This window comes from Choloepus didactylus, chromosome 27, assembly GCF_015220235.1.
Source record: "Choloepus didactylus isolate mChoDid1 chromosome 27, mChoDid1.pri, whole genome shotgun sequence".
In the NCBI taxonomy this organism is placed as follows: domain Eukaryota; kingdom Metazoa; phylum Chordata; class Mammalia; order Pilosa; family Megalonychidae; genus Choloepus; species Choloepus didactylus.
The window spans coordinates 13273017-13281748 of record NC_051333.1 but is presented as its reverse complement, the minus strand read 5'-3'; positions in this window follow the sequence as shown (position 1 = coordinate 13281748).

Below are 8732 nucleotides of genomic sequence, written 5' to 3'. Positions count from 1 at the left end.
TCTCCAAATATGGCAAAAGGGTTCAAAATGTGCTGGGCAGCCACAAAAGATGGACCATGGTCACCACGAGAGTTTCCCACTGGACATCCCGGTGAGGTACGTGAACCTGGAGTTTAGGAGCGAGGTCCAGCCTAGAGGTGGAGATTTGAGAGACATCGGCTCAGACGATGGGAGCGAAGCTGTGAGTGTGGGTGGGGAGAGGGGGATAGGGAGAAGAAGGGGTCCAGGGTGGGCCCCTGGGGAAGGAGCTTAAAAGGGAGGTTGTTGCCTTAGAAACTCTCAGGGTGCAGTGTTAAACCAGGAAGTAAGTGGTATACTGGGTCAAAAATTGCAAAACTGGCCTGATGAGTGCCTGGCAGATTTAGCAATAAAGGAGAATGTTGGTGACTTCAGTAAAAGCAATTTTAGAGAAAGGGGAAGAAGGAAAATGAGCAGGGAGGAGTAAGAGGAAGGTTTGAAAAATGGAAGCAAAGATGTGCACTGAGATAGTTGAGGATGCTTGGCTTGGAAGGGAGCTGGGCGTGAGAGGAGAGGAAGGCAAAGGAAGGAATTTTTTGTTCAATAAGAGGGTTCGGCAGGTGTGGAGGATGAGGTGTTGGAGCCGATGGAGAAGGGGAAGTTGAGGATAGTAGGACGCAGGATGCCCGCATCCTCCACGACCCCAAGAAGCACTATCCTTGGGGTGAATGGCCATTTGGGAAGTGACTATGTTAGGTTCTCTGATGTCAAAGTCTTCAGTGCAAATAAGTTGGAGTTTAGGGTCAGGGTCAGGGCTTGGCCTGCTCAGGATCAGGAATTGGTTGCGAGAAGATGTTTATGGTCAGAATTAGGGTGTGGTATGTGGTCAGCGGTAAGTGTCACTCTGTTTCCAGAATCAGATTAGAGGTCTGATTTCTGGACGAGAGAGGTGGACATCACTACTGATCTTCAGATACTAAAAACTTTGACTGCTCACTCCATCTCTCTCTACCTCCTTTTTCTTCTTCTCCATTCTGTAGATAATTTTCTTTTGCACTTACTTTTCTTTTCTCTCTCTCCCTCTTCCTCTCTTTCTCCCTATTTTTTTGTGACCCTTTCCCTCCATCTTGTCCTTGGAGGTTATACTTAGTAGAATTTAAACAGCTTTGAAAATTGGTTCTTTGTTGGCTGAAGTTGACTTTAAACCTAAAATGAATAATTTAGAAATCAAATGAAAACAAGCTGGATTACGTCTCAGCAATTAAAAATTTAAATGTAAATTCTAATGCTTTTTACTTCCAGAATAGCACACAGTTGAATTTTTTGCAATGGTTCAGTCACTTGCAATAGATTTAAAAAATTTTGTAACTTGGTTACATAAATACTCCCAGTTGGGAAAAACCTTACTTCCTGCAAGAGGAAATCAGACTTGACTAATTACCATGCTGGCTCTGAAGCAGTAACATCACACATCAATAAATGCAGATACATTTTAATATCAAAGCACAGGGACAGTCAAAAATAGGTTATGTAGGAAGTTCACCATAAATTATAAAAGGACAAATTGTTTAAGCCACGATAGAATTATACTGGAAATTAACACCAGTCTTCCAACCAAAATCTCCCAATTGGTAATATTAAAATATTTTAATAAATAATTCCCGGATGAGCGTACTTAGAAATTAATGACAATAAAAGCACATACGTTTCAAATTTGGTATTTTTTATGGAGCGGGTTATAAATGACGATTGAACCACAGTGCAGAGCTCTAGGATTTGAGGGCAAATGCATGCCTTCTTCTGCGCACAACTCTCCTCCATTTGGAATGCAGCTGCTGGCTTGTTACTGGGCCCAGGTGGAGTTTGGTGCCTGACCACGGGACAGAAGGGTGTTGCAACCTGAGCTGCACATCACAGACCAATAGCTGCATGTCTGAGCTACCAAGCCATGGCACTGGGAGTCACAGCAGCACTCCCTCATCTGTGGAAATGTGTGCATGGGATCAGGCTCAGGGCAGGTCCACAGGGTGCAGGAGAAAGGCACAGCAAGGGGCTCCCACTCCCATTGCACCTGCTTCCCCTGCCTCGCTCTTAGGGTCCTCCTTGGGGAAGACGGCTTTAGGTCCATGTCTGTGAGGAGCCACAGTTGGCCAGCTGGTCAACGACTTGGAAAAAATAAAAGTATAAACTGGAGACAGGGAGGTCTGGAGAGAGAGATTGGGGTGATCCTCTGGGGAAGGGCACAGACCGGGAAGATGTTCATGCCCCACACTGATGCCCAGCAGAACACATGCACAGAGGAGGAGGCTCTTAGTGTTAGTGGACAGTGTCGGCAGCTTCTTTCCCCATCAGTGCTTGCTCACTGCGCACACGTGCAAAATGGCTGTGAGGACAGGATGGAGGCCATGCACGGTTACAACAAATGGACTAAGTCTCTCCAGGGCTGACCTGGCTGTTGACTTTATTGAGGGCTCAACCCAACAAAGGCAGAGGCAAACACTAGCCCCTGTTAGGGTGTCTTTTGGCAGCAGGACTGTCCAGATAGGTGGATAGTCATGAAAGGGTGTGAGCTTTAGCCTCACAGGGACTGTGGGCTCAAATTTGCTTTTCCTGAACTCCGTGCTTCTGTCAACACTGCCGTTCAGGGACTTTGAGATGCCTTCTCTGTTGTGGTGGTCTCCCGTGCAGAACTGATTCCAACCAGGGGATGCCATTTAAGGCAAGGGAAGTGAGGCAATCGACTCACGCCCATGGGATTCACTGGCCTCCCTACATGCCCCATTACACAGAAACAGTTGGCTTTTCAGAATGGTGGGATGGCCCATAGTTGGCTCATTATAGCATCAGGTGAGAGACCTTACTCCGCCATCTGACAAGAAATGCTCTACATCCTAAGCCAATGGCCAATGTATCATGCTGCATCCCCCATAGCCAGAATGCATGGGCCAGAAAACAAGGGAAGGAGATGAGAGAGGCTTCTCCCCCTATTATACCTAATAACCCACTTTTGGATGTTTTGCTTCTATGACCTTGGGCTTGGTGTGGAGAACACAGACTTTTGAACAACTAATCAAAGAATTTCAAAGAAATCTTCTAAGTCAATTCAAGGAGCCAAAGGAAAACACGGATAGAAATAAACTAAATATGGATATAGAGCTAAAGGATATCAAGAAGACAATGCGTGAACTAAAAGAAGAATTAGAAACTTTAAAAGAAACACAAGAGAAATTATGGGGATGAAAGGCACAATAATGGAGATTAAAAACATATTAGAGGAATACAATAGCAGATTTGAATCGTCGGAAGAAAGAATCAGTGAACTAGAAGACAGGACAGTCAAACTCATAAACTTGGAAGAGCAGATTGAGAAAAGAATAGAAAAAAAACTGAGCAGAGTCTAAGGGACCCATGTGACAGCACGAAGCATACCAACATACACCTTACAGGAGTCCCAGAATGAGAAGGGAATGGAAAAGGTGAAGAAATAATATTTGAGGAAACAATGGCTCAAAATTTCTCAACTCTTACAAAAGATACAAATGTACATGTCCATCAGGCACAATGTATTCCAAACAGAATAAGCCCTAATAGACCTACTCCAAGAAAGCTACTAATCAAAATGTCAAATGTCCAAAGATAGAGCATTCTGAAAGCAGCAAGAGGAAAGCAATTTGTCACATACAAGGGATACTCAATAAGTCTAAGTGCTGAATTCTCATCAGAAACCATGGAGACAAGAAGGCAGTGGTACAGCATATTTAAGGTACTGAAAGATAAAAACTGCCAGCCTCAAATTCTTTATCCAGCAAAATTGCCCTTCAAAAATGAAGGAGAGTTTAAGACATTCATGGATAAACAGAAACCGAGAGAGTTCATCAACAAAAGACCATCCCTATAAAAACTGCTAAAGGGAGTTCTTCAGGTTGAAAGAAGAGAACAGGAGAGAGTGGCTAGAGCAGTATGAAGAAGTGAAGATCTTTAGTACATGTCACTGCTGGGGTACATGCAAAGCCCAATAGTACTGTATCTTTAGTATATAACTGTACTGTTTATTTCCTATAAGAGTTAGAAGACAACTGAATAAGAAATAGTCATATTTCCTGGTTACAGACTCACAAAATATAAATATAAAGAAGTCAAGTATGACAAAAACAACATAAAGAGGGGAAATGGAGAGACATGGGAGCAGAGACTGTGTAGGCTATTGAGGTTAAGTTGCTATCTTTTCAGACTAATAGTTTATAGACTTGGGTTGTGTATACAAACCCCAGGGTAACCACAGATAAAGTATTTTTAAAAATTATGCAGAAACAAAAAGAGAAAGGGATCAATCAGTTACATCAGAAAAGATCAACTATATACACACACACAAAAACCTGCAATAAAGGAAAAGAGAGACAAAAAAAGATATGACATATAAAAAGAGAGGAGAAAATGGCTGAAGTAATTCCTGCCTTATCAGTAATAACACTGGGTGTTAATGGAATGAACTCATCAATCAAAGGGCACAGATTGGCAGAATGGATTAAAAAAAAAAGGATGATCCAACTATATCTTGTTTACAAGAGATATAAATAGGTTGAAATTGGAAAGATGGAAAAACATTTCATGCAATAATACCCCAAAGAGAGCTGGGGTATGAAAAACAAACTATACCTAACAGAGATATTAAGAAGATTGTACCCCAAAACAGCTGGATATGCATTCTTCTCAAGTGCACGTGGATCATTCTCCAGGATAAACCACAGGCTGGGTCATAAAACAAGTCTCAGTAAATTAAAAGAGATCAAAATTATACAAAGCAAACTTCTCTGACCATAAAGGAATGAAGCTGGAAATCAATAACAGGCACAGAACTGGAAAATCCACAAATATATGGATGTTAAATAGCACAGTCTTAAACATCAGTGGATCAAAGAAGAAATTGCAAGAGAAATCAGTAAATATCTTGAGACAAATGAAAATGAGAACACAACATATCAAAACTTATAGGAAGCAGTGAGGGTAGTGATGAGAAGGAAATGGATAGCCCTAAACATTCACATTAAAAAAGAACAGCAAACTAAACCCAAAGCAAGCAGAAGGAAAGAAATAACAAAGATTAGAGCAGAAAGAAATTTAATCGAGAATAAAATACAATAGAGAGAATTAACAAAACCATAAGTTGTTTCTTTGAAAAGATAAATAAAATTGACAAACCCTTAGCTAGGCTGACAAAAAAGAAAGAAGATGCAAATAAAATCAGAAATGAGAGGAGGGGCATTACTACTGATGCCACAGAAATAAAAAGGATCATATGAGGATACTATGAATAACTGTTATGCTAACAAATTAGACAAGCCAGATCAAATGGAGAAATTACTAGTAACACATGAAAAACCTACACTGACTCTTGAAGAAATAGGAGATCTCAACAGACCAATTACTAGTAAAGAGATTGAGTTAGTCATAAAAATCTCCCAAAAAAGAAAGTCTCAGGACAAGATGGCTTCACAGATGAATTCTACCAATCATTCCAAGCAGAATTAATACCAATCCTACTCAAACTATTCCAAATAATTGAACAGGAGGGAATACCACCCAAGTCATTCTATGAGGTCAACATTATCCCCAAACCAAAGCCAGATAAAGATACCACAAGAAAAGAAAATTACAGACCAATATGCCTTATGGCTATAGATGTAAAAATCCTCAACCAAATACTAGAAAACTGAATACAATAACAGATTAAAATGATTATACACCATGATCAGGTAAGATTTATTCCAGTTATGCAAGGCTGGTTCAACAAAGAGAAAGTCAATTAACGTAATACAGCATATTAATCAAAGGAAGAAAAAAATGATAATCTCAATTGATGCAGAAAAGGCATCCGACAAAATCCAGCACCCCTTCTTGATAAAAACACAACATGTGGAAAGCTAGGAATAGAAGGAAACTTCCTAAACGTAACACATGGTACATATGAAAAACCCACAGCTAACATCATAGTCAATGATGAAAGACTGAAAGCCTTCCCTCTAAGATCAGAAATAAGACAAGGACCATTATCACCATTATTATTCAACATTGTACTAGCCAGAGAAGTTAGGCAAGAAAAAGTAATTAAAGGCACCCAAATTGGAAGTTAAACTTTCACTATTTACAGATGACATATATATAGAAAATCCTTAAAAACTACAACAAAGCTGTTACAGCTAATACATGAAATCAGCAAAATGGTGGGATAAAGATCAAGATGCAAAAATCAGTAGTGTTTCTATATACTAGTAATGAACAATCTGAAGAGGAAATTAAAAAAATATCCAATTATAATAACAACTAAAAGAAACAAATATCTAGGAATAAATTTAACCAAAGGTATAAAGGACTTATATACAGAAAGCTACAAAACATTGTTAAAAGAAATCAAAGCAGACCAAAATAAATAGAAGGACGTTCTATGTTCATGGATTGGGAGACTAAATATTAAGATGTCAGTTCTACCTGAAACAATTTACAGATTCAGCGCAATCCCAATCAAAATTCCAACAGTCTTCTTTGTATAAATGAAAAGCCAGTCACCAAAATTATTTGGAAGGGTAAGGAGCCCCAAATAGGTAAAAACATCCTTAAAAAGAAGAACAAAGTCAGAAGATTCACATTTCTCATTTTTAATACTTATTACAAGGCTACATTGTTTAAAACAGCATGGTACTGGCACAGAGACAAGCATATAGGCCATTAAAATCAAGTTAAGAGTTCAGAAATAGACCCTCACATCTATGGCTAACTGATTTTTGACAAGCTTGCCAAGTCCACTCAATTGAGAAAGAATAGTCTCTTCAACAAACGGTGCTAGGAAAACTGGATATCCATATTTAAAAGAATGAAGGAGGACTCCTATCTCACACCATATTCAAAAATTAACTCAAAATGGATCAAAGATCTACATATAAGAAACCAAGAGTATAAAGCTCCTATAAGAAATACTTGGGGGAAAGCATCTCTGGTACCTTGTGTTAGGCAATGGTTTCCTAGACTTTGCACCAAAAGCACAAGCAGCAAAAGAAAAATAGATAAATAGGACCGCATCAAAATTAAGAACTTATGTGCATCACAGGACTTCATCATGAAAGTATAGAGACAACCTACAGAATGGGAAAAATATTTGGAAATCACAGATCTGATAAAGGTTTAATATCTAGAATTTATGAAGAAATCTTACAACTCAACAACAAAAAGACAAACAACTCAATCATAAATGGGCAAAAGATTTGAACAGAAATTTCTCCAAAGATACAAAATGACCAAAGAAGCACATGAAAATCTGCTCAACATCATTAGCCAGTAGGAAAGTGCAAATCAAAACCATAATGCGGTACATAGGAAAAAATGTACTTATTGCAAACTATTGACTATAATTAACAGTAATACTTAATATTCTTACATCAACAGTAACAAATGTACCACATCAATAATAGAGGGGGATAAGTCACATGGGATACTTTGGGTTTTATTTTTTATTTTCATTTTTTTTCTAGAGTAATGAAAACGTTCTAAAATTGATCATGGTGATGAATGTACAATTATGTGATATACTGTGAACCAACTGATTGTATATTTCGGATGGATTTTATGGTGTGGTGAATATATCTCAATAAAAATTGGCATTTAAAAAAAACTGAGATACCATTTCACACTCACTAGAATGGCCAATATTAACAAACAAACAAACAAAGTGTTGGAGAGGATGTGAAGACAAAGGAACACTCATCTGTTGTTGGTGGGAGTGTAAAATGGTGCAGCCACTGTGGAAAACCGTTTGGCAGTTCCTCAGAAAGTTAAGACTAGATACACCATATGACCCAGCAATCCTGCTCCTAGCCCCTGTTCCGGTTTTCTAGAGCTGCCATTATGCAAAATACCAGAAATGGATTGGCTTTTATAAAGGGGATTTATTAAGTTACAAATTTACAGTTCTAAGGCCATACATGTTTCCAAACTAAGGCATCAACAAGAGGATACCTTCACTGAAGAAAGGCCCATGGTGTCCGGAACACCTCTGTCAGCTGGAAGGGCATGTGGTTGGCATCTGCTGGCCCTTTGCTCCAGGGTTCTGTTTTCAAAATGACTTTCTCCAAAATGTCTCTGGACTTGTCTCTCTCAGCTTCTCCAGAGCAAAATCTGGGCTAGCATCTCCAAATGTCTCCAAGCATCTCCAGATGTCAGTGTCAGTGTCAGCTCTTAGCTTCTCTCCAAAATGTCCCTCTCAGCTGCTTTGAGCTCCTTCACTGTGAGCTCTCCTATAGGACTCCAGTGATTTAATTAAGACCCACCCCAAATTATCTCCATGTAAATAATTTAATCAAACACTTCCACCCTATCAACAGACTAATCAGTCTGCCTCCCCAAGATAGCATTAAAGAATATAGATTTTTGGGAGACATATATCCAAACTGGCACAACCCCAAAGAATTGAAAGCAGGGACTCAAACAGATATTTGCACACTGATGTTCACAGTGGAATTATTCACAATTTCCACAAGATGGAAGCAACCCACATATCCATCAACATGTGAATGGATAAGCAAAATGTACTATATAGATATGATAGAATAGTATGCAGCCATGAAAAGAAATGAAGTTCTGATACATGCAACCACATGGATGAACCTTGAAGAAATCATGTTAACTGAAAAAAAGCCAGCCCCCAAAGGACAAATACTGTATGACCTCACTGATATGAAATTAATTAGAAAACGAAAATTCAAAGAGTCAAGAAACTAGAATAC